This window comes from Canis aureus, chromosome 10 (assembly GCF_053574225.1).
Source record: "Canis aureus isolate CA01 chromosome 10, VMU_Caureus_v.1.0, whole genome shotgun sequence".
NCBI lineage: Eukaryota > Metazoa > Chordata > Mammalia > Carnivora > Canidae > Canis > Canis aureus.
The window spans coordinates 74,692,878-74,717,427 of record NC_135620.1 but is presented as its reverse complement, the minus strand read 5'-3'; the positions used below and the strand labels follow the sequence as shown (position 1 = coordinate 74,717,427).

Here is a 24,550-nt window from a genome sequence, read left to right as displayed (position 1 = left end):
TGCAGATTTAGGTGCTGTTTCCATCGCTCCATGAATGATTCAATTGCATCTTCCATATGCATCAATTACTGAAATCACTGTGTTGAATATTGTACTTAATAGTCACTGGGTGCCCCCCGCCCCCTCTGCCCATTACACCCCGTGTGTGGGTGTATAGACAGATCACCTGCATAGATCGGGTGTAGCCTTCTCCATATGCCCAGTGCTTGGCCAAGTGTCCAACACAACGTAGACACCTAAACATGTTGGCCAAAGTAATGGATGACAGGATGAATGATCACATGCGTGGGTCACCCAAGGCCTGGATCCAGCCCCAGGTCTCCTGTGACATCTTCTCTGACCCTGCCAGGACAATGAAGGTTCCTGTCTGTGACATATCTTTTTGCCAAAACCCTCAAATGCCACAATCATGTTGTGAGCACTACACAGGGGGGTCCACGCCTTATTCATCCCCACGAAGCCATTGGCACAGGACCTGGGACATGTTAGGAACTCAGGATATGTTCTTCTTTCTCTCCATCATCACCATATTCCTCTGTTTTCACTTTAACTCTTCCCAGGGCAGCTGATATTTGGGATTTCATCAGGGTCAGGATGGGTCAGAAGGGCCAGCCATGGGGCTGGGTTTCCTGTCCAAAACACACACATGAATGGAGACCGTGGCAGGAGCCTCTGGCAAACTGTCCATGCAGACACAGAAAATCCATATGCAGGAGAAGCTGTGAAAAAAAAAATTTTTTTTTTTAAAAAAGGTCCTTTTACCTGGATGGATACTTACAAGCAAGAGAGTCTGTGGCAGCTTGCGAGAACTACACGGTAGGCCATTCTGGTTCTGTTGAGGAAACTATCAACTGATTGAGATTTTTCTGAGCCAAGGAAAGTTTTGAAACTATTTCAGATAAGGAGAGCAGGAGGTAAAAATAGTTATTGGATTACTGCGCTTGTATTTGGAACTATTCATTGAGTATGTTTGTAGGTGAGGGGGGAAATCATATCACTTAGTGCATATTACTTGTCAGGTGCTCTTGTGAACTCTTCACACATATTAGCTCATTTAAAAGACACAACAACCAGGGCGCCTGGTTGGCTCAGTAGGTTAAGTGCCTCTTATTTCAGCTCAGGTCATGCTCTCAAGGTGGGGGGACTGAGCCCGGTGTGAGGTGCCATCCTGGGTGTGGAGCCTACTTAAGATTCTCTCTCTCTCTCTCCCTCTGTCACTGCCCCCCTGGGCCACGCTCTCTCTCTCTCTCTCTCTGTCTATCTCTCTCTGTCTCTTAAAACAACAGCAGCTATATAAGGCAGGTGTTATTATTCCCATTTATAAAGGAGACTTAGGTACAGTGAGTTATTTGCTCAAGGTCAGACAGCCAGTAGGTGGTGAGCCTGGATTCGGTCCTCACCCCAGAGCTGAGGTTCTCAGCGTCTACAGAAAGCATCTGTGCATATTAGGGATAAATAAGAAGCATATGCACATGGTGTCATTTTTTAAAAACACATTCAACAGATGTTTATTGAACATTTACTCTTTGTCAGGCCTGGTGCCAGGCTAACAGAGTGATGCCGGATGAAGAGGATGACACAGGCCTGCTTTCAAGGAACTTACGAGCTGGTGAGTGGCCCGGCGGAGCTAGACAGATGGTGAGGGGCTCAGTCCAGTTTAATAAACTCCTTTTCCCACTGGTTCTGGGTGAGATGTTATGCCCGGTCCTGGGAGATCACTTGTGGGACACCATCCAGGCTTTCAAGATGCTCAGAGAGCATCAGATCCTGCATGTTTCACAATAAACATCCCAAAAGTCCTCACATCCTCATTCAACTCTGCCTTCTTCAAAAGATAAACCCAAAGCCCACATTACTGAGCCCATTGTATGCTACCCTGGCCTCTGGCAACTTTGTTTTATTCTTTAAAGGGACTGTCCTTCCTCATGGAGGTCTGCATCTGTGAATCTAGATCTTTGTAGAAGTGCTAGGAAACTCAAGGAGGCTGAGAGTGAAGACACCAGATTTAATGGCACAAGATGCGCCGTGGTCCTGAGTCACTCCCATGTTTGCTAATAAGAACGTGTTGCAATGTGTAAAATGCTACAAACATATAGAAGTTAATAATTTAAAAAAAAAGAAATAAAAAAAGAGAAATGTCCTTCCAAATATGAGTTTGGTCTTCAGGGAGGGTCTTTCCTACCCCAGTGGTTCGGACTACCACCAGAACCTGCCTTCTCCTGGTGTGGTTAACCGGGGTTCTGGGGGATATGCTGGTTGTGCTGACAGCTCTTCCCCAACTCCCCTTCTAGACAAGACTGCGCCACTTACAGCACCCTGCTGTTTTCGGGCGCGTACCTCCTGGACCAGGTGTAGTCACCTCCAGAGGAGTCCCTTTGTTGGCTGGTAGTGGAGCATGAAATAACTTGTCCTGGGAGGGTGAGCTCAGTTCATCAGATTTCTTCCCTGACAATTCACACGGGAAAGACAGAAATAATTTGTTAGTTGGAAGCAGACGGAGAGACAGACGTAATTAGGTTGGTGGTGGAGCATGTGAGTAAGAATTGGGAAGATTGAGTTGGCTGCACTACTGCATTTCCTGCCATTTTGAAGCTGGGTAGCCAGCAGTCCCTGGACTTCCAACTGTGGGTCCCTGAAGAAAGGCCTCAGATTTCAATTTGCTCAGCTGGTTCACTCTCCCTGAAAACCAGAACTGGTGGACCGGATCTAGTGGATGGGGCCAAATCTAAGGAGGCAAATGCTAATGGGCCCGTCTCTGGGAAGTCTCTGTGGACCACTTAATGAACACCTTCCCCTACACACACACACACACACACACACACACACACACCTTATTCCTCTATCCTCTGCCCCGACCCTATTATTTATTGGTTAATTCCAAGTAGGTGAAGGTGTGTGAGTGCATGCATGCTCGCATACGTACGTTCTGTGTGTGTGTACATGGAACAGGTCTTGTGTCCTTTTTGTGTGTGATCCTGAGAAATAGCTGAGACCCTCAGTGTAGCTCAAAGGTAGATGGAAACACTACTGAAGAGCTAGATTCTCAGTCCCCATAAAGCTGAAACCACCTGCTCTCATGAGAACATCTCCTAGACAAGCGTGGCTGGCTCGCTCCATGCTGTTCTTGTCATTAAGCAGAAGCCTCAGTGTGAACAGGGTACACAGGCCTGTATCCACACTTGCATCCCTCTAGTCACAAGATTCTTCCAGAAACACAGAACTTCTCCGAACGGCAATGACTTCTGGGCGCCACGGTTTGATGGCCATGACTTCTGATCCACTTTGTGTTGCATATTCTGGGCACAAGGGGCTTGGGTCCCATCCCAAGAGCTGGCCTCATGTCTCAGACCTCCCTGTTCCACTCACTCTATGTCCACAGGGCTCTCTCCTGAGTTTTTTGTTTGGTTTTGTTTTGAAGGACATACTCCCTCCTTCTTCTGTCAGGACCTTTCTCCACTTACTGTCCCCTCTCTGGAACATTTGTTCACATCACCTGGCACAGTCATACCTGTCTTTCCTGCCCTACTTATCCACCCTACCCTCCCAGAGGCCTTTTCTAAAGCTTCACCTTGACAGTTGTAAGATCTCACAGCTCCCTGCCCTTCTCTCTCACAATGTGTAGTTGCTTACATAATCAATTCTCTATCTTTTTTGTTTTTTGTTTGTTTAATATCTATCTTTCCCCGTAGACCAACATATGATGATTTTGCTCCCCAGGGACATTTGGCAACATCTGGAGACATCATGGGTTGTCACAACTAGTAGGTGCTATCCCTAGGTAGACACCAGGAGTACTGCTACATGTTCCATAATGTACAGGACAGCCGCCCTCCCAAAAAAGGATTATCTGCCCCAAAATGTCAAAAGTGTTATGATTGAGAAATTCCATCATAGACTATGGGCTTGATATGGGTAGAGACCTTGGCTGTCATATTCATAGCTTAATATCCTGCATTGGGCCACCAGCACATTGAATGATTTATAGTTGACCTTCAAAAATATCTGTGGACTGATACACACGCACACACACACGCCCACGTACACCCTTGGACCAATCTTATGGACAAACCCATGCTTATATCTGCCTCCTTCCCAATGGCCAATCCTATTCTTCATTCTTCCATATATCGTGTTCCACACCCTTGCACTGTGATTTAAACATAAAGATATGCTGCATTTGTACACACCTCCCTCCACCCAATATCTTATTCAGCTCTTCTTTATCAAGTGCGTCCTCTTAGCGGCTTCCACCCGTCTGCACTTCTACTGATCCACCACCCACACCCACACCCACACCCACATGTGTGTGCCTGTAGATACGCACCTACATAGAGCCCTGGCATGTTCTCCCTCACCTGCACCTTTTCTCATGAGACACGTCAACTCTGCAGCAGAGGCTTTCTCTTTTAAATCATGTAAAATAGGCTTAAACCAATGGACCTGCACAGACACACACATGAATACACTCAGTGGCACAAAAGACCACAAGACAGGCCTGGAAAGTGGAGGAGTGAGGGAGGCCCAGTGCACTTAACAAAACCTCCCTGTGGCCCTATCCAAGCCGTGGGACTGTGAAATGTGTGCCATTAAAACTAGATCTGAAAGTAGACCTCAAGCAGCGGTATCAAATCCAACTGCCATTAAAACCTCTCTTTATCTCTCTGTCTCTCTGTCTCTCTGTCTGTCTGTCTCTCTCTCTCATACACACACACACACACACACACACACACACACACACAGACCCTCTCTACAAATTTCCTTTAAAAAAAAAAAGGAATCAAACTGCAGAAAATAATTTTAATCAACGTCATGCCCGTGTGGGCTGAGGTGAAATAGGACATTAATGCTTTTATCTCTGCTGGGGACATGGCTGACTTCACCATTGATTCCAGTGGAAGCCGCACCCCAGGTGTGTTCCCATAGCATTTCTGCATTAAGCAGTTGCAAGACCAAGTCTAACATCTTTTATTATCTCGGCAAAGCTGCACACAGTGAGTACTGAGGCCATAATAAAAAGATCCAATACCCCATTAGCACAGCTAAATATTTGACTTCTAAACTCAAGTGGAAAATGAAACCCAGTGCCTGGAGAGGAGCAGGTAAGGGGTTGCAATGTTGGAGAACCAAACCGCAATGCCTTCTAGTTCCAAGCCCTGTACAGTTGATGAAGCCTTACAAACGCATCTTTTCACTGAATTTTCACACCGGATGCAGGCATTATCATCCCTACTTCCTAGTGAGAGAACTAAGGCTTAGTGAGGTCATGTGGCTTGTCCAGACCCTACATAGCCTGACTGCAGGTGCCTGTGGTCTGTAGCGCCATGGTGGTCTGGAATCCACATCTGTTCTCTTTTCTGCCCCAGACTCTCAGTGTTATATTGAGAATTGTCTTTATTTAAGAAAATATTTTATCTATTTATTTGACAGAGAGGAGGGGGGCACAGGCAGGGGGAGCAGCAGGCAGAGGGAGAGGGGGAAGCAGGCTCCCCGCTGAGTTGGGAGGGGAAACTGATGATAAGTTAGCTAACAAATGCTAGGTTGGAGCAATGGCCAGGTCCCCAGAGGTTGAGGGACGGTTGATACGGGTGGGAATGGGTGGTGCAAGTGGGGAGGGGAGGACTTTCTCAAGCCTTAATGTGCAAATGAATCAACTGAGGAATGCAGATTCTGATGTGGTAGTTCTGGAATGGAGTCTCATCCGCTGCCTTTCAAACGTGCTCTCACATAATGTGCGCGATACTGGTCTGAAGACCACACTTGAGTAAGAAAGAAGGCCTAGACCTGTGTCCTCTCCTTTGGTAGCCCCCAGCCATGTGTGACCACAACTGTAGAAGTGTCTTCTCCGTAAATTTTTATTGTTCATATGTTGAAATGATAATATTTTTGATATGTCGGGTTAAATAAACGATGACATTAGGATCAAGCTCATTCAAATTTTGCTTTCCAAATGTGCCTACAAAAAAATTTTAAGTTAAATATATTGATTACAGGCTTGCTTATTTTGGATATATTGGTTTAAATAAAATGATCATTAAAATTACTTCTATCTGGGATCCCTGGGTGGCTCAGCGGTTTAGCGCCTGCCTTTGGCCCAGGGCGCGATCCTGGAGCCCGGGATCGAGTCCCACGTCGGGCTCCCGGCATGGAGCCTGCTTCTCCCTCTGCCTGTGTCTCTGCCTCTTTCTCTCTCTCTCTATGTCTGTCATAAATAAATAAATCTTAAAAAAAAAAAAATTACTCCTATCTGGTTTTTCTTTCTTTCTTTTTTTTTTTTTTTTTTTTTTTTTTTACTTTTTTGAATGTGGGTGCTAAGAAATTTTAATGACATTTGCGGTTTACATCCTTTTTCTATTGGACCGCACGGCCTGGACTGTCCCTCCACCATAGTTAATTTGCTCATTGTTCCTTTAATATGTGGGACACCCTCCTACTGAGAGAAATACATCAGCAGTTCTCCCTTCTTAGAAGGACCTCCTGGCTTTTAATATTAGCTTTCTGGTTTGTCAGAAAGTGTTGCTTCACCTCTAGAAATTCCTAATATTGAAATCACCAGAGGAACTGATGACCTAACCTTAATTGGTTCTGATTTAAATACTTCATTTGAGCTGATTCTAATGTGTATTCAAGGTTGAATACCCTGAGAATATTAAGACTAAAAGGGAAGTTAGACTCAATCCAATGCTTATTTTGCAAACAACAAAACCAAGGCTCAAGGATAGATATTTAGTTAAGGTCACCCAGCGACCCAAGGTTCTCGAGCCTCATCACTGGTCCGCCTCTCCTTTGTAGTCTAGTGAGACTGTCATTCCTATTGGCGCATCATTGTGTCCCTCCCTCAGTGGTATTTACACTTGAATTTCTTTATGGGGCCTGGAAGGAAATTGCATGGCATGGGAGGCCAGAAGAAATGGAAAAAAACATCCTTCTGGGACCACTACCTCTGAGAACTAGTGAGGGGTTGAGCTATGTACCAAGTGAATCAATGTCCAATGTTAAAACAAAATGGTGGCCTATCTCAGTACGTGCAAACACTGGCAATGGCAAAGCTTTACAGACAGACACACACACATACACACACAGAGATGACTTCATGCATAACTTCATGTGTTGATTATGCCAAAACCCCGAGGCCCTTCAGGAGCAGGAGGCTGCTGGTTAAATGGCCCATCCAGCCCCAGGGAGAGACCCTGCCCAAGACATCACACACCACACCTCGCAGGCTGCCACCTGGTTTGCCAAAATCCAGTTTGGTTATAGTGCACACTCACAGCTGGTGTCTTGTGAACTGAGCCAGAATTCCCCTCTGCTTCCTCCTGTGGTCCCTGAGGGATTATCCTAATCATAATCTTCTAAGGAATTTCAGCAGATGTCTAGGCAGCTTTGGTGGCAGCTTGGCAACTCAAGCCTTCACTTGAAGGACCTACCCTTCCCCCTTCTCTGTGGGTTCATATTTTAAAGTTTGACACACTATATTTAGAAGATTCTTCGTTAATTCTAATTTTCCCTAAATACCCTTCTGGGCAGGAGAACAGGTTTGTAGAAATGTTGCCTAATAACTCCTAATAAATCAGAGGGCGGTTACGGCTGACATTTCGTGGGACAGTTTGCGCCTGGCCTTCGTCATGCTAGTTTCATAGAAGTTCAAACCTGGGAAGGGCTTTAGAAGTCACTGTGTTTAATCCCCTCATTGTACATGCGAGGAGGACATTGGCCCAGAGGTAGGCAGACTTAGTCAAGACTACAACAGGAATTGCTGGTGTGGCAGGAAAGGGAACAGCGTATGTAGATGCCCAGTTGTCTTCATGACCCCCAGATGCAATGGTGTTGATACATGGTCCAACCAAAGACAAGCTCAGTGCTTCTCCCCTGAACAGGAAAACCGAAGTGAGCAAAGCACGACTCTTGCCTTCAACAGGCTTAAATTAAGTGTGAATGTATAAGTACAATCAGGGCTGCGATTTAGTACTTTTGTTTTTCTCAAGCGGTCACAAGGGCTTTCATCACTGAAGGACTTTTCCCCTTTTTGTTCATTGCCACATCTCTGCAGCACCTCTGTCCAGATAGAAAGATAATGTGAACCATAAAGGCTAGCTGCATTTGTAGTGGAACATTTTTCTAGTAGCCACATTCAAAAAATAGAAACAATCCCATCCCTAAAAAACAGGTGAATATTATTTTAATAATACATTTAATTTGAACAACGATGTCCATATGTTATCCTCTCAAAATGCAATCAATAGGACGCAGTATTAAGGGCATTTTTTATATTACTTTTTTCATACTAAGTTTTTTTTTTAAAGATTTTATTTATTTATTCATGAGAGATACAGAGCAAGACAGAGGCAGAGACCCAGGCAGAGGGAGAAGCAGGCTCCACTCAGGGAGCCCGACGTGGGACTAGATCGGGGGACCCCGGGGTCACACCCTGGGCTGAAGGCGGCGCTAAGCCACCGAGCCCCCCGGGCTGTCCCTACTGTTTTGGAAATCCAGCGTGGGTTTTATATTTAGAGCACAGTTCAGCTCAGAACAATTTCAGGGCACGGAAGCCACCCGAAGCCAGCAGCTACCGTATGGGACAGTTCAGCTCTGGGGATTTGTAAAGTGCCCGGAACATGGTAGGAACCCAGCAGTGTGCTCAAGGACAGTGAACGGGCTGGACGGGCCGCTCGTATGGAAGAGGGGAACCGGGCCGAGCATGGCAGTGACCGACTCTGTAGGACCTTGCCCACCGCCCTCCCCCAGGACTGGAAGGTGAGCCCAGCACCCAGCCAGGGGGCGGCCCAGCCTGCCCTCGACAGCAGCTGCCCCAGGGCTCAGCACGACCCCTGACGCGTGTCTAGTAAATGTGTGTTGAGGGAAAGGTCACCTTGCTAATTGGTGAGAGCTCGGAGTTGAGAACCTGAGGCTCCTGAGGCTCCGGCCTCCTGCCCAGGGCTCTTTTCTCTCCACCCTGCTGTCATGCAAATTGATTTATGTTCAGGGCCTGGAAGAGTGCGCAGCATTCGTGTCAAGGACAGGCCGGTGGGGTGTGGATGCTGAAGCTCTGATCACTGTTTAAATTTCTTTGTGAGGAGGTGTCCGGTGAGCACAGTGGGAACTCACCATGTGGGGATCGGCACTGGCCTGCAGTAGGGATGCTGGGTGCCTTTTACATAGCAGAAGGCAGAGCGCCTGCTACCCTGGCTCCTTTTAAACAAACATGTGGTTTGGGATGTGCCTGGGGCTCCTGGGACTCCAAACATTCTCTGCCTCTCTCTCTTTTTAAAAGATTTTATTTATTTATGGGAGAGAGAGAGAGAGAGCACACAAGCAGGGGGAGGGGCGGAGGGAGAGGGAGAAGCAGACTCCCCACTGAGCAGGGAGCCCAACCAGGCCTGACCCCAGGGCCTTTGTCCTTTTATATCTCCATTCCCCTCCTCCTTCAGGCAGGGCCAACCCTAGCTAAGCACCCCTTCCCAGACCCGCCCCGTGCAGCCAGGGGTACCCCCTTCCTCCTCCACTGAGGCAGGACCGAGCTCCCCCCTCCCCACAGCCCATTTCCGCGAGTCTCACGGTGGCGGGTCCTCGTTCCAGGGCCGAAGCTGTGTCTCGGAGTCAGATAACCCATCCCTCTACAAGCTCTGACTTCCAAGGGACCTTGCAACGTCTTCCAAAGCAGTTTCCCAAACTTTGGGTGTTTGCATAGCACCTCGGGATCTCTGTTGTGGCTCTCGTCTGCACTCAGTGATTCATTTTCTTCGAATCTCTTTACTTTTTAAAGCTACATAAATTTATCTTGGAAGGAAAACAGTATCTTTGAAAACCCGAGCGCGATATGGATATTAGATTCCGCATACCCAAGTATACAGCTATTTTACTATAATCAAAAGATATTTAACATTTATAAGCAGGTGTAGAGTGTCTATGCCTCTCCTGGAACCAACCGTCCGTCTACCAGTGACAAAACGCTTTTTTTCTAGGCCTTCACCTTCATTACAGACACAGAGAAGACCGAGTCTCGGGGAGACGCGGGCTCTGCCCCTGGAAGGTCTTAAAGAAATTTGGTGGCCAAGCTGCCTTGGCATTCGGACTTGGTGCTTTGAACACCACGGCTCCATTGGCACATCTTGCAGCTGGAGCGGCCTGCCTGGACTTTGCCTCAGTCTGAGGTTCTAAGAAAACCAGGGCTTTCAAGTCATAGGTTCAAATCCCAGCTGCACATTTGTGGCTGAGTTTATGCCAAGTGCTTAATCTTCCCCCAGCCTGCTGCCGTTCAAGGGATCGGGATGATGTACATCTTGGGGCTGTGGGAACCTTTGCACCTGGAGCCCGCTCACCGGAGATCCTGCCTCACGCACCAGGGTGGTACTCACCGAAATAACCCCAAGCCACAGCAGTCCCTTTAGGTTTTATAGCTGCCACACTCAGGAGTAAAAAGAAACAAGTGGGATGTATTTTATTCGGCTCATTACATCCAAAAGATTCTCATTTCAGCAGGTAATCAATATACAATTATTAATGGGATCGTTTACTTTTGTCATATTAAATTTTCAAAGTTCAGTATGTATTTTATCCTGAAAGTATATCTCAACACAAACTCTAAATTTGCGTCAGAAAAACTTGACCTGAATTATGATTTCAGAAAATGGACGCAGTTGAAAAAGTAGATTCACATACTTGAGCTTTTTTTTTTTTTAGATTTTTTTTTTAATTTATTTATTCATGAGAGACACAGAGAGAGAAGCAGAGGAAGGCACAGGCTCCCTGCGGGGAGCCCAGTGTGGGATTAGATCCCAGGACCCCAGGATCACTCCCTGAGCCCAAGGCAGAAGTCCAACCGCTGAGCCCCCCAGGTGCCCCTATTCACGTACTATTTAAAAAACCCATCAGGTTTAAAGACCAGGCTACCATGGTCATTCCTTTGAAGTGCGTGTTTTACCACATGGTTGGGCTCCGCGTTAATGGTCTGAGCCCACCCATTTTTTTTAACCTAAAGGGAAGGTTGAGAAGTTATCACCAAAATGCTGAAAACTAATTAGTTCCACTGTAGGTTTACTTAGAAGGCTCATCCTCAGCAGGTGCATTATTTAAACATCAGATCGCTGATTTGTTAATAAGTCTTTTTCTCTTCCTCTAGTGAGTATAATTTTCTTCTTCGAGGTTCAAAAAGGTAGAACTTTCCGCACACAGAGGCCTGATTGTAGTGTTCAGTCTTTGATAAGGTGAATTCTTATACCGGGTTTTCTGGTTTTCTTTCTCTTTTCTTTCTTCCCCAGGTTGGAGGGTGTGTGGGAGTGTTAATCTATAGAGGATCTTTTTTTTTTTTCTCTCCTCTGTTTGTCTTCCTTTGACTATTTTCTCTTGTGAAGGCAAATACAATAATAACATCTTACTTTCTAAAGCTCTTTTCATCCTGATCGAGTTCTGAGCGCCACGGAACACATTGCATTTCAAAACTTATGGAAATGCAGTCTTACAGGTTACAAATTTAGACAACATGAAAAGTCAGACACGCGGGGTCCTTGAAGCACATTAATTCACTCACAACATGCCCCGTCCGCCGAGCAACGACAATTAATCGTCTCTGCGCTAAGCCAAGCCTTCTGCTAAAGGTAGCACAGGCCTTGTTAAGAGAAAGGGAATGATGTTTATTTATGTGTCTACATTTCCATGCGATTATGGAGAGCCCACGCAGATCCGCGGGGTTCAAACCGGCGACGGTGGAAGGGGAGCTTGTACTTTTTGCTGCAATTTTGCAGACAAACCGAGTGTTTGCATTTTTTAAAGCTCTCTTCTCCTGTTCCTTCTCTCCAGGACTGAGGAGTCCGTGTTCCGTTTACAAACCGTGCAAAGGCTGCCTTTGACAACTTAGAAGAACACAACCCCCACGCCTACCATCGCGTGTGAAGCCCTACTTCAAGAATAGCCCGCTTTATCCCAGACGATGGATCTTTCTCACTCACACGGTTCAACCTGGCGCTCACGCTGCGTGTGCTCTACCCTCAGTCACGTGGAAAGCTTAGTCTGCACCAAGCTCCTTCCTGTGTCCTTGTGAGGCCTCTTTCCCTTGTACTGGGCACCTGTCCGCGCTTCTGCTGGTCCCCTACGGGTTTCTCAGGTCCCGGCCCAAGTAGCATCTTTTCAAGAGGACCTGCTCTGTCCAGTTGCCAATTTTTATCATGTTCTCTTGTAGTATTCTTTCTCTTACCACCCTTCTCTGTATGCCTTTTGATTATTGTTTGTTTGTTTAGTGTTTGGCCCTCCCCATGCAATTTTAGCCATAAAATTGAATGTGTAGTGGAAGCCCCCCAAGGCTGTCCTCTTCGGATGCACCACCCCCGCGAAAGAGAGAGCTTGGGCTTACTCACAGTGGTCTTTACTTACTGCAAATGTTAGGGTTCCAAAGTAATTTTTAAACCTATCATCCATGCTGGAAAGTACTTTAAAGAGCAGCAACTGGATGCATGTCCCCTCCAGTTCATGGCTGGAGAAAATCATTGCTCAGCCGGTCAGATTGCTACAGGACTACGGCAGAAGGATTCCAAATCATCCGTTTCTACCTCCAAATACACAGCATTTTCTTTTTTTTTTTCTCTACTGGTATTGTCCCTGGGAACTTCTTACTCAGCTCCCATTTTTATAATTAATTTCTTTTCACTGTATATAATGGAAAGAGAATGCTAAAATAAGAATGAAGCAACATAAATCCCCTTCACCGTACCTTATTCCTAAATCAAGACGCAGGCAGATTTCAGCAGAGGAAATGAGCTTGTACCACACCATAGCCACACAGACTTTGGGGAAAAAGAGAAGGAGATGGGAGTCAATAAATAGAGAAAATTTACCATTGTTGTGGCAGAGCTTCCAAAAGTCTTTCCACATAGATGATCTCACCTACTTTTTCTAATCAATAGGCTAGAGAAAGATGAAAACTGTGGGACACAGGCAGGAACATAAAGACTTATTTGCGAAGCCTGATACCAGCACTACACCTACCAAAAAATATGTGCCAGGTGGCGGGGGCACCTGGGTGGCTCAGTCGGTTAAGTGTCTGACTCTTGATCTCAGCTCAGGTTTTGATCTCTGGGTCATGGGTTCAAGGCCCACATTGGGCTACAATATGTGGAGCTTACTTAAAAAAAAAAAAAAGGTACATCTGTGTATGTGTGTGTGTATGTATCTATCTCATAAAAGTTTCAACTGAAGTGTTTACTCTGATCTACTGGTAGTAACTGTGGAGAAAACGGTGGGGGAGAAGTCTCAGGCTGCATCAGAACTTAGCCAGAAAGCATGGTGATTGATTAACAAAGTCTGTCACGGAGATGGTAGTTGCAGTGGTTAAAAAAAAAAAAAAAAATAGAACACATGCTGTATAATTGAAAACTTTTGTAAATTCCAAGTTCCAAAGTAGTAGCCATCTGTGAAATCTGGATTGTGAGTCATCAAGACACCTGGATTCTATTTCTGATGGCTTCTATAATGAGCAGTGTGGTCTTCAAGAGGTCATTTCCTTCTCAAAGGTCATTGTGAGTCTGTAGAATCCGAATATTCTAGTAGATGACTGATAAGATTTCATCCAGCTGACATGGTCTGTGATTTTACAGGAAGTTTATAATGACTGCATTAGTGGAGCATGCGCATTCTTATATAATAATGACGCAGTCCATCCTAATATACCAGTACATTTCCCCCCTCTTTTTAATCAGTATAGATTACCTAAATAGGGCATCTACTTATATAAATAATGTAGCTATTTAAAATGCTGATATTGACTCATTTCGTGTAAAATTTGAAGCGTGTCACATGTTTCCTCTAACACATATTGGGAAGCAGTTAGATTCTCTTTTCTCCTTATTTTTCATGGTGACAGCAGTCGACATACACCATACATTCCGTACACTGAACATATGCTGATGATCATGATAGTCGCAAAGTAGAAAACCAGAGAAGCAAACTTACAGGAAAAGAGGATTGAAAGACAACATAATTCTTGAAGTCATGAGGAATTTTTCTCCTTGCTATGACAAAAATGAAACATGTTCATCATAGAAAGATTAGGGAATGCAGAGAAGAGACAGGTGGCTTGTGTGTGCAGTCCCTGATCACAGAAACCATGTCTATCTTGCCAACCATTGTATCTCCAATGATTTGTAGAATGTTTGGGACTAATTAATAAGTAGATTCTGAATATATGAATAAGTCAATGAATGCTGGCAAGAAGAAAAAAAAAAAAAAAAAGAAGAAGCACACCTAATCCTGAACCACAGAGATAACCGCTGTTAACACTAAGTGTACCGCCACCCAGGCTCTTCACAAACGAAACCTATACATATTCATCTTTAGAAATCAGCTCTATTAGGTATAATTTACATACAACAATAGTCATCAATTTTAAGTATGCTGTCAACAAGTTTTGACAAATGTATACAGTCATGCAATCAAGATCAAGTACCACAATCAAGATTAGAATGTTTTCTTCACCCCATAAATCCAGGGCCCCTTGTAGCCACTGGTCTGATTTCAAGCGGCTTGGGAATCCTGTGGAGTCTTGCTGTCTGGCTTCCTCCACAGATGGCATAAAGCTTCTGAGATTCACCCACGTTGTTGTGTATCGTTAGTGTTTCTTTCCCGATTCTTTTTTTGTGGCTCTACGGCAATTTGTTTATCCATTCGCCAGTTGATGGATATTCAGCTTCCCAGTTTTGACGATTGGTAAGGAAGCTCCTAACATTCCTGTATAACTAGTCTTTGTGTAGACATATGTTTTCCTCTCAGTTGGGCAAATATCTAAGAATGGAAATGCAGAGTTAAGTTTTAACTTTATAAGAAATTGCTGACTGTTTTTCCAAAGTGATTGTTTCGTTTTGCATTCCCAGCAGCAATGTGTGAGAGCAAAGCTTGCTGTTGTCATTCTTAATTTTAGTCATTCCAAATGGGTATGGAGAACTATCTCATTGTGGTTTTAATTTGTGTTTACCTAATGACTGATGATGTTGAGGACTTTTTCCTGTGCTTATTTTGCCATCTGTATATTATTTTTGGTGAAGTGTCTGTTCAGATTCTTTTTAGAAATCTAGTTGTTTATCTTTTTGTTATGAAGTTGAATGGGTTATTTATATATGCTGATTACAAGCCCTTTATCAGATATATACTTATCACATATTTTCTCCTAGTGTGTAATTTGCCTTTTCATTTTCACTACAGTGTCTTTTGAGGAGAAAATAATTTTTAATTTTGATGAAGCCCTATATGAAAATTCTTTATGGTTTCTCCTTTAGATTCTGTGTGGATGAAATCTTTCCTTAACCGAAGGTCACAAGGATTTCCTCCTATATTATCTTTCAGAATTATTTTTTAGCCCTTACATTTAATTTTATAATCCATTTTGAGTTAATTTTTGTGACTGGTATGAGGTAAGGGTTGAGGTTCAGTTTTTAAATATGTGCATATCCAATTGTGCCAGCACCATTTGTTCAAAAGGAGAGTATTTTTCCCCATTGAATTATCTTGGCTTCTTGGTCAAAAATCAATTAACCATTTACGTTTGAATCCATTTCTGATATTCTGTTCTGTTCCATTGATCTATGTTATCCTTATGCCAAAACAATCCGTCTTGATTCTAAAGCTTTATTATGTCTTCCAATTAGGTAGTTCAAATCTTCCAACTTTGTTCTTTTTCAAAATTGTTTTGGTTATTTTAGGTTGTTTGCATTTTTATATACATTTTAGAATCAAATTATTGATTTTTACAAAAAGTGTTTATTGGTATATTGATTGAGATTTATAATGGGAAGAATTGACAACTTAAAAATATTGTCTTCTGATTCATGAACATGATACATATATCCATTTATTCATACCTTTTTTAAAAATTTCTTTTGGCAATATTTTCTAATATTCAATGTATAGATATCACTGTGTTTTGTTAATTTATCTCCAATGCTCATACTTTTTGATGGCATTACAAATAATGTATTTTTAAAATTTCACTTTCTAGTTGTTCATTGATGATAAACAGAAAACAATTTTTTTCTTGTTCATTTGTTAATATCATGCAATAATAAGTAAGTAAGAACTCACTTATTATAGCTCTGGTATCTTTGCAATAGATTTTTGGGGAGAATTTGTACATACGTCATCATGTCATCTGCAAACAAATAAAACTTTACTTACTATAATCTGCAAATCTTTACTTTTTTTTGTCTTGTCTTATTGCACATTCTAAGACCTCTAGTACAATAATGATTAGAAGTAATATTGAATAAATCATTCAATAATGATTAGAAGTAATATGAATAAACAAAATAAACATTCATGAATAAACATTCAATGCTTGGCCTTTTGGCAAATATATTCAGTCTTTTACCATTAAATAAGCTAATAGTCATAGGATTTTTATATATGTTCTTTATCAGATTGATAAATTTTTTTTTCTTAGTTTGCTGCAAGTTTTTGAATCACTAATAGATATTTGTTTTTTTTTTTAAATGCCTATTTATGGGCTTTCTTATTAGTCTATTAATATGGTAGATAATAACACTGACAGATTTTTGAATGTCATTATGTAATAAGTTATTGGATCTTTGTCCCTGGCTCCTGAGATGGAGCTTCTAAACTTTTATAATTCCCCAGTTCATAAGAGCATCTTGTTATTCATGATGGGTCCTTTGGGAACATGCCTGAGTTTTTGCTAATGAATTGATTCACAATGAGTTTTTGAATAGTTTAAGATGGAGATTAGCCTTGCAGGAATGACCAACCATGTAATTAGAGGCTTGGGGTTTTGAACCCGATAATACCAGTCTGACTTTGGGGGAGGGGACGGGGTTGGAAATTTAATTCAATAACATTCCTGATGATTCAATCAATCAGGCCTACATAATGAAACTCCAATAAAAATTCTGGACACTAATGTACAGTTGAGCTTCCTGGCTAATTAACACATTGATGCGCCAGGAGGGTGACGTGCACTGATTCAGAAGAGACAAGACAGGGGATCTCCATGTTCAGCACCCTTCCAGACCTCATTCTATGGGTTTCTTCTTTTGGTTGGTCCTGATTTATATATTTCATAATAAAAGTGTAATTATAAGGGTAACACTTTCCTGAGTCCTGTGAGTCATGCTAGAAAAATCATTGAACCCAACAGGATAGTGAAAACCCCCGAATTTGCAGCCAATTGGTCAGATATACTGGAGACCTGGAAACCCTCCAATTTGTGACAAGTGTATAAAATCCCGGCAATCTTGTTGGGGACTGTGCTCTTAACTCGTGAATTCTGTGCTAACTCAGGATAATTAGTGTCAAAATTGCACTGCAATATTGCAAATGTTAAATAAACTTTGTATCCCTGAAAAAAAAAAATCCACCTACTCATAAAATTTATCCTTTGAAAATATCACTGATTTCATTTTTAAATATTTTATTAAGCATTTTTCATCTACATTTGTAAGAGATATTGTTCTATATTATTCTTTTCCTTTAATATCTTTTAATGGTTCTGATGTCAAGGTAATGCTCTATTTATTAAGCAAATTGGTAAGTGTTATCTCTTTTTATATTTATCTGAAGTGTTTGTAGAATTGGTATTATTTCTTCCTTAAATATTTGGTTGAAGTCACCGAGGCCTAAAATTTTCTTTGTGGGAAAGTTTCTAAGTATGAATTTAATAACTTTAATAGATACAGTGTTCCAGTTATCTCTTTCTTTTCCAAGAAAGTCTTGACAGTGCCTTTCAAGGACTTAATATATTTCATCTTAGTTGTTAAAATTTTTGTCACAAAGTTGTTTCTTATGGAATATTCTCCTGTTATTCATTTTAATAATGAATAATGTCTAAAGGGTCTACAAAGAAGTCCCCCTGTGTATTCTTGATATTGGTCATTTGTGTCTTCTATCTCTATTAAATCTGGCTAGAACTATGGCACATTATGATCTTTTACAAAAATCAGATTTTTGTTTATTGATTTTCTGAATTATTTATTTGCTTTCTATTTCTTTGCTCTCTCTTCTTACTATGAGTGTTTCCTTTTTTTTTTTCTACTTTCATTAGATTTCATTTGTTCTTCTTTTTCTTGTTTTTATGTAGGAGTTGGAGTGTGGACTTGAGAACTTTATCCTTTTCTTTTCTAAGTTAATATGTAATGCTATGAATTTCTATCTAAGCACCAGTTTGTCTGCATCCCACAATGTTTTTCTTGCTGTGTTTTTCATCTTCACCCAGTTCAGAATGGTTTCTAAACTCATTTTTAATTTCTTCTTGGACTCATGGATTATCCAGACGTGTGTTGTTTAATTTCAAATATTTGAGAAAAATTTTCCCCCAAAACATTTCTGGTTTCTCATGTCTAATTTAATTTCATTTTGGTCAGAGAATTTACTCTGTAAATATTTTATCATTTTTAGTTTATTTAGATGTTGAGGGTGCCTGGAGGATGTAGGACTCCATTTGTAATGTAGTCCTTATGTAGGACTACATTTTTGCTTGAGAGACTATGAATTCTACTGTTGTCTTGTGCCAACATATCTTTTCTTAAATCAATTTTATTTGGTTATTAATATGTATACCCCAGTGGCACCTGAGTGGCTCAGTGGTTGAGCATCTGCCTTCAGCTCATGTCATGACCCCGGGGTCCTGGGATCGAGTCCCACATCGGGCTCCCTGCCTGGAGCCTTCTTCTCCCTCTGCCTGTGTCTTTGCCTCTCTCTGTGTCTCTCATGAATAAATAAATAAAAAAAATATATAGATACCCCAGATTTCTTTTGTTCAGTGTTAGTGTGGTATACTTCTTTTCCATTCTTTTACTTCATCTTTAAGTAGTTGCAGGCATCATACAGTTAAATCTTGCTATTTTTTATACAGTCTGACCATTATGCCTTTGCTTTGGAGTTTGATTCTTTTATATTTAATTATTGATGTAGACGGATTATAGCTACTGTTATGCTATTTGCTTTCTATTTATACCATCTGTTCTTTGTTCACTTTTTTGGTTTACTTTCTTTTTTTTTCATTAATTGAGCATTTTCTATGATTCTGTTCTAGGGCTTATGGTATACGTCTTCAACCTATTACATTCTGTCTTCAAGTGATATTACATCAAATCACAGACTACAAAAACCGTGCAAAAGCATACTTCCATTTCTATTATCCTGGCTTTCATGCTGTTGCCTTCACAAATTTTTTCTTCTATATATGTTCTAAACTCCACAGAATACTTCTAACTCGTCTTATTTTAACCAGACAATTTTCCTTTAAAAATCTTTAAAATTACAAGGAAAAGCGGGAGATACACAAAAACTATGATTTATTAATTTTAAAATTTATCTTCTAGGGCATGACCTTGCATTCTACTTAATATAGCTCAGTTACCTTCACCATCTTCGTCTTCAACTTCCATGACTTGGAAAAATTTTGAAGGCCCCTTTTTATTTTTTATTTACTTATTTTATTTTATTTATTTTAGAGAGGGGGGAGGGGCAAAGACCGAGGTGGAGGGAGAGAAATGTCAAGTGGACTCCTCGCTAAGCATGGAGACCCATGCGCCCAAACCCAGGACCCGGAGATCATGACCTGAGCCAGAATCAAGAGTCAGACACTTTGCCGACCCAGCGACCCAGGGACCCCAATGAAGGTCCCTTTTAAAATAGTGGTCTTGATAGTACTTTTGATTGTGCATCCCTAACAGTTAAGATGTCATAAACATAAACTCCTATATATGTATTTATTCACATTGCTACATGTATACAGTATATTCGTCATCACCTACATGCATAAAAAAATAAACTCAGAAAGACGAGAAAGATAGAAATATAATTCCAGTGTTTTCTAAAAACTGCAAATGAATTATCTTTGCATCTGTAAGGTGTATATTTACCCACCATAGAGATCACTTCTCTCACATATAAACTACTATAAAATGCAGCATGGGCAGGCCAGGTAACCTTACTGTGTTGGCATGTGACAACTCAAAAGGTCACAAAGTTATTATTCACATTTTGTACATGAAGAAACTGAGGTTTAGAGAGGTGGGATCAAGGATAAGGTGCACAGAAGAGTCCAGTATAAATGCAAGGTTACTCATTCTGAATGTGAGTAACTTCCCTTTGTACTACTGTGTTCCATCCTTTGGAAATGATACTTCCTGCCAGATATATATGGGTGGCTTTATCAAGTAGCCTAATAACTACCATTAACTCAAAAATCCTTCATAATATGATGAAAGCCTTAGTTACCAAAATAAATCACATAAAATATTTCGTTACATTAATACTACTTAATGATGATAATCATAACCATGTTAGGATATACAGAGATGACACTTACTCCTGTGTTCCTATACCATTTGCTCTGAAGTCTCTCTTTCATTTCAGGTCTGAGAAAAAGTGAAGTCAGAGGGAATTAACTTTGCATTCCCAATTAATAAGGAGAGGTGTAGGGTGGGAAAGTGGGCCTAAGAAAAATGGCAGAGGGAAATGGGCTAGGAGGAGGGAGGGGGAACATTTGGAGAATAGAAGAATCTTTGGGGGAAGTCCCAAATCCCAGCTTCTATCCACCTAGTAATCATATAGAGCAGACAGTGAAAGACTGGACCAGATTCAGTCACTGACCTGGAGATGAAATTCTCCATTTTCCATTATCAACTCAGCCAGAAATCCACTCCCCCTGGAGCCATACTTAGCCAACTTGCTATCTCCCTGTACCCTGCCTGGTTCATAAACACAGATACAGGCATGGAGGTGCACAGACCCAGCACTCTCTTCCCAAAGGGCGAACTATTTTTGTACAGCATCAAGCAGAGTGCAGGGGCCAGAAACGGTTGTAGTAAATAAAATAACAATATTAAATCCTGTTCGCAGTCCTGTGAGTGATGGGTAGAAGGAGATAAGAAGAGAAGACGAAGAATCAGGGCTGAAAATCTTCTGCCTGCTAGCTAGAGTAAAGTAAATATGTTTTGGGAAGTCGCAGTGCGAGGTGGGAGAAGGGGCCTGGGTTTCCACGGTGGGAAGACTTGAGGTGATGCTCCTGGTCGTACCATTTCCTGTGGCTGGATTTTTTGCATTATCACCTCAGCTTTACCGGCCTCAGTTCCTGGACCTTCCAAATGGGAATTCACCCAGTGGTGCTGCCGTAGACTTGTTCTGGATATAATGTGAGAATAAATATGAGCGTGTTTGGTTTTAGCATTTATTATTTACTCTCTGCTCATTCTCCAGGGTCGTGGCCAAGTCGCTTTTTCTGATCACTGTGTTACCTTCATCTAAAGCGGCCACCTCCTCTTCCAAAATCCTTTAGGACAGTTAGTAGTCACATTACAAAGAGTAAAATGAAATGAAATGAAGGAAATTAATCATAATAACATTTTATTAAACTCTATAGGTTAAAAATACATCCTTGTAGGGGCACCTGGGGGCTCAGTGGTTGAGCATCTCCCTTCAGCTCAGGGTGTGGTCTTGAGGTTCCAGAATTGAGCCTCGATCAGGCTCCCTGCATGGAGCCTGCTTCTCCCTCTGCCTGTGTCCCTGCCTCTCTCTCTGTGTGTCTCATGAATAAATAAATAAAATCTTTAAAAAAGTACATCATTGTCAACATGGAGCTAATATAAATATTATTATGGACATATTTGGTTTCTTTTCCATATTCTCTTCAATATATGGTGTGTCTCTTACGCTGACCGCGCATACCAATTCACACTAGCCAGATTTCTAGATCTCCATTTCTCAACAGCCGCATGTGGCTGGCTACTGCTATTTCCAAGAACTAGTCCAAGAGAAGACAACTTGCCTCCCTTCTGTGGCCTGGACGCTTTCCTAACAGTACTCGTGAGTGGCAACAGCCATTCAGCAGCCTGGAAAATACTCTGCAATACCTGCTCGGTGTTGGAGTTTTAATCATTTTAACTATGTTTCCTGATAGCTGGGGTTTAAACATCGGTTTGAAAATGGGAGGGAGTGCAGTGCAGGAACTTGACCTTTAAAGGTTATTTTAGCCCTGATCCCATGCCCCATGGATACTTTTAGAGGCATCCTCAGGTCCCTCCGGTAAATAAAGCCGGGAAGACAGTGAGCCAGACCAGCGTGGAACCCCATTGCCCTTGTTTTACGATGCAAAGACGTTCAAGGGCTGGAATGCTGCTGGATTCCAAGGGATTCTGTTTGTGCAGCATGAATGCAGATGTGCCCAAGTGTGTAAGACCCTCGCTCAGTCTACCGTGTCCTGAATCTGGCAGGCTCGCTAAGGCATGGAGGATTATGCAGTTTAAATTGAATGAGAGGGTGACGGTTGTTAAAGAAATATCATTGACAACAACAAAAATCAAAAACAAAAATAAAACAGGGACTCCCTGATTCACCAATGAAATAACATGTTATCTCGGGTCTCCAGACTAGACCAAAGATCTAGAACCAGACGGACTCTGCTGAATCTGTTCGTCCTGACGTTTCTTAGCTACTAATGTGTGGAAAAAGGTGCCTGCGGATTTGGAGCAGCAGAGACACTCTGGGAGGGGCCTGGATTCCCCTCTGTTTCTGCAGAGGCCTGTGGGTGGGGTCCAGGCCGATGGTAATTCAGTAGGCAGCAGAGGCCCCCTGATCGTATCTTCGGTTGATGGCAATTTCCCAGGAGACAGTTGTTTGCACAATGAATCCTGGGCACAGTCAAATAGGATCGCAACTATAGGGGTGTTTGTTTACAGAGGAGGAATGCAGCTCGAATTCCAGTAGACGCTGGGAGAGCAGAGGAATATCAACACAGCTCTCCAGGAGCACATGCAACCCGGCTTGAGCTTGTGAAGAACAGGCATAACTATTCCAACCTGAAAATAATGCATGCTGCAAGCCCTAAAAATGGGTTGGGAAGACACTTCCCTGTCTCTTCCAAGCTTCCAAGCTCCATTTGTGAAAACAGCAAGAGGAACAAGGAACTGAGTCTGGTTCTGGCTCGTTGATCAAGGGACCTCGCAGTCAGTCTTGTCTGTAAAATGTCAAAGGGAGATGAAGGGTCCCTTGCTCAGGGAACCCACTGGCTGCCTTCAAAGAAGATCTGCAAAGCAGGCAGGACATAGCTTGGCTCACCCTGGGAGGCCGGTCAGGGCTTTGGGGAACAGCCATTGCTGGAGCACTTATTGGGTGTTTTTCCAGCATCTAGGTTCATTTCAGTTTACAGATTTTTTTTTTTTAACAGAATGAACCGTAAAATGCATAAACAAAACTTTCTCCTCTTACTTATTTGCTTTGCCTTCTCTACTGTATTTGGGGAAAAATGGTAACACTGTAGCTACCGGGGGGAGTATTTTCCATTATTCAGCTAGTTCATAACCCACACACATGCACCAAGCAGAGAACATGTTCTGGTTGCTCATTTTGTGTTAGATTTCCTAATTTTTGTATCCTGAGGGGAAAAAAAAAAGGAGGAAAATGAAGATGGGATTAGGTGTTGATGAACCTACATGTTTTTTTTTTTTTTTCATTCAGTTACTCAATAGACACTTATTAAATGCATGCTTTGTGCCAGATGATACCCTAGGTTCTGGGTTTTAATCCTCAGCCCACTATTTCAAAACTGTGAGGCCCAGGTCACTTGCTGAACTTTAATTCCCGTGACAATGAGATAGACACAATCTGATTTCATCCTACACTGGATTGAGAATTAAGGGTGTCAGGCATGATGCCAAGAGGAAATGTTTTCCATCTTCACTCAGTTCCCTGAACTAGATATTATTGGGCCAGTTATACGTATGAGGAAAGCAAGACTCAGGGAGGCAAAGCCATTTGGCCCAGTTGAGCTAACGGCAGAGGTGGGATTTGAACCCAAGTTTGTTTGGCTCCAAAGATTATATTCTCTATCGTGATGTGAAATTCTTTGTAACCACCCAGAACTATTCTCCTGTAATGTTTTATGATACATCTGATTTCATACACAAACCCTAAATATCTCTCTGGGATCTTAGAAGCTTTATGACGTCTTTTACCAAAACCAGCTTTTAGAAGGTTGAAGATGATCTGTAGGCTACAGATTGGATCATTATCATCCTCCAGCCCATGGAGCTGAGACCTAGGCATCAGAGGATATGCTCCACCCGGCTCTGGGTCTGTAGTTCCTGGATGTGACGCAGCAGGCTGCCACATGCCCGGGAGAGGTCCAAAGGCATACTGGAGCTTGTAGAGTCATTGTCCAGTAGCTGCGAAAGGTACTTTGAGATGTTTTTGTTCAATCTTCTCAAAACTGAGGCCCACAGAGGTTAAATAATTTCCTTAGGGTCCCATATGAGTGTAGATCTCCAGAGTAACAGAATCTATTGTACCTATGAATTGGCTCATGAGATTATGGAGGCTGACCAGTCCCAAGATTCTGCAGAATTGGCATGCAGAGACCCAGGAGATCAGATAACGAACGCTGAAGCCCAAGTCTGAAAGCTGAGAACCAGGGGAGCTGATGCTTCACTTGGAGTCTGAAGATAGGAAAAAGCTGTGTCCCCATTGGAAGGCGGTTAGGCAATAAGGCCATGTCTTATTGAGGGGGTTAACTTACCTTTTTGTCCTATTCAGTTCTTCAACTGATTGGATAAGGCTGACC

The 24,550-nt window shown here is 42.4% G+C and overlaps 1 long non-coding RNA gene across 1 annotated transcript; it reads left to right on the top strand.

The window, feature by feature from the left end:
• The first annotated feature begins 406 nt into the window (after window positions 1-406).
• On the top strand, window positions 407-12,964 carry LOC144321809 (uncharacterized). Its single transcript, XR_013387325.1, has 3 exons — window positions 407-816; window positions 1,534-1,609; window positions 11,794-12,964. It is a non-coding gene; the product is annotated as an uncharacterized LOC144321809 (long non-coding RNA).
• Window positions 12,965-24,550: the final 11,586 nt, after the last annotated feature.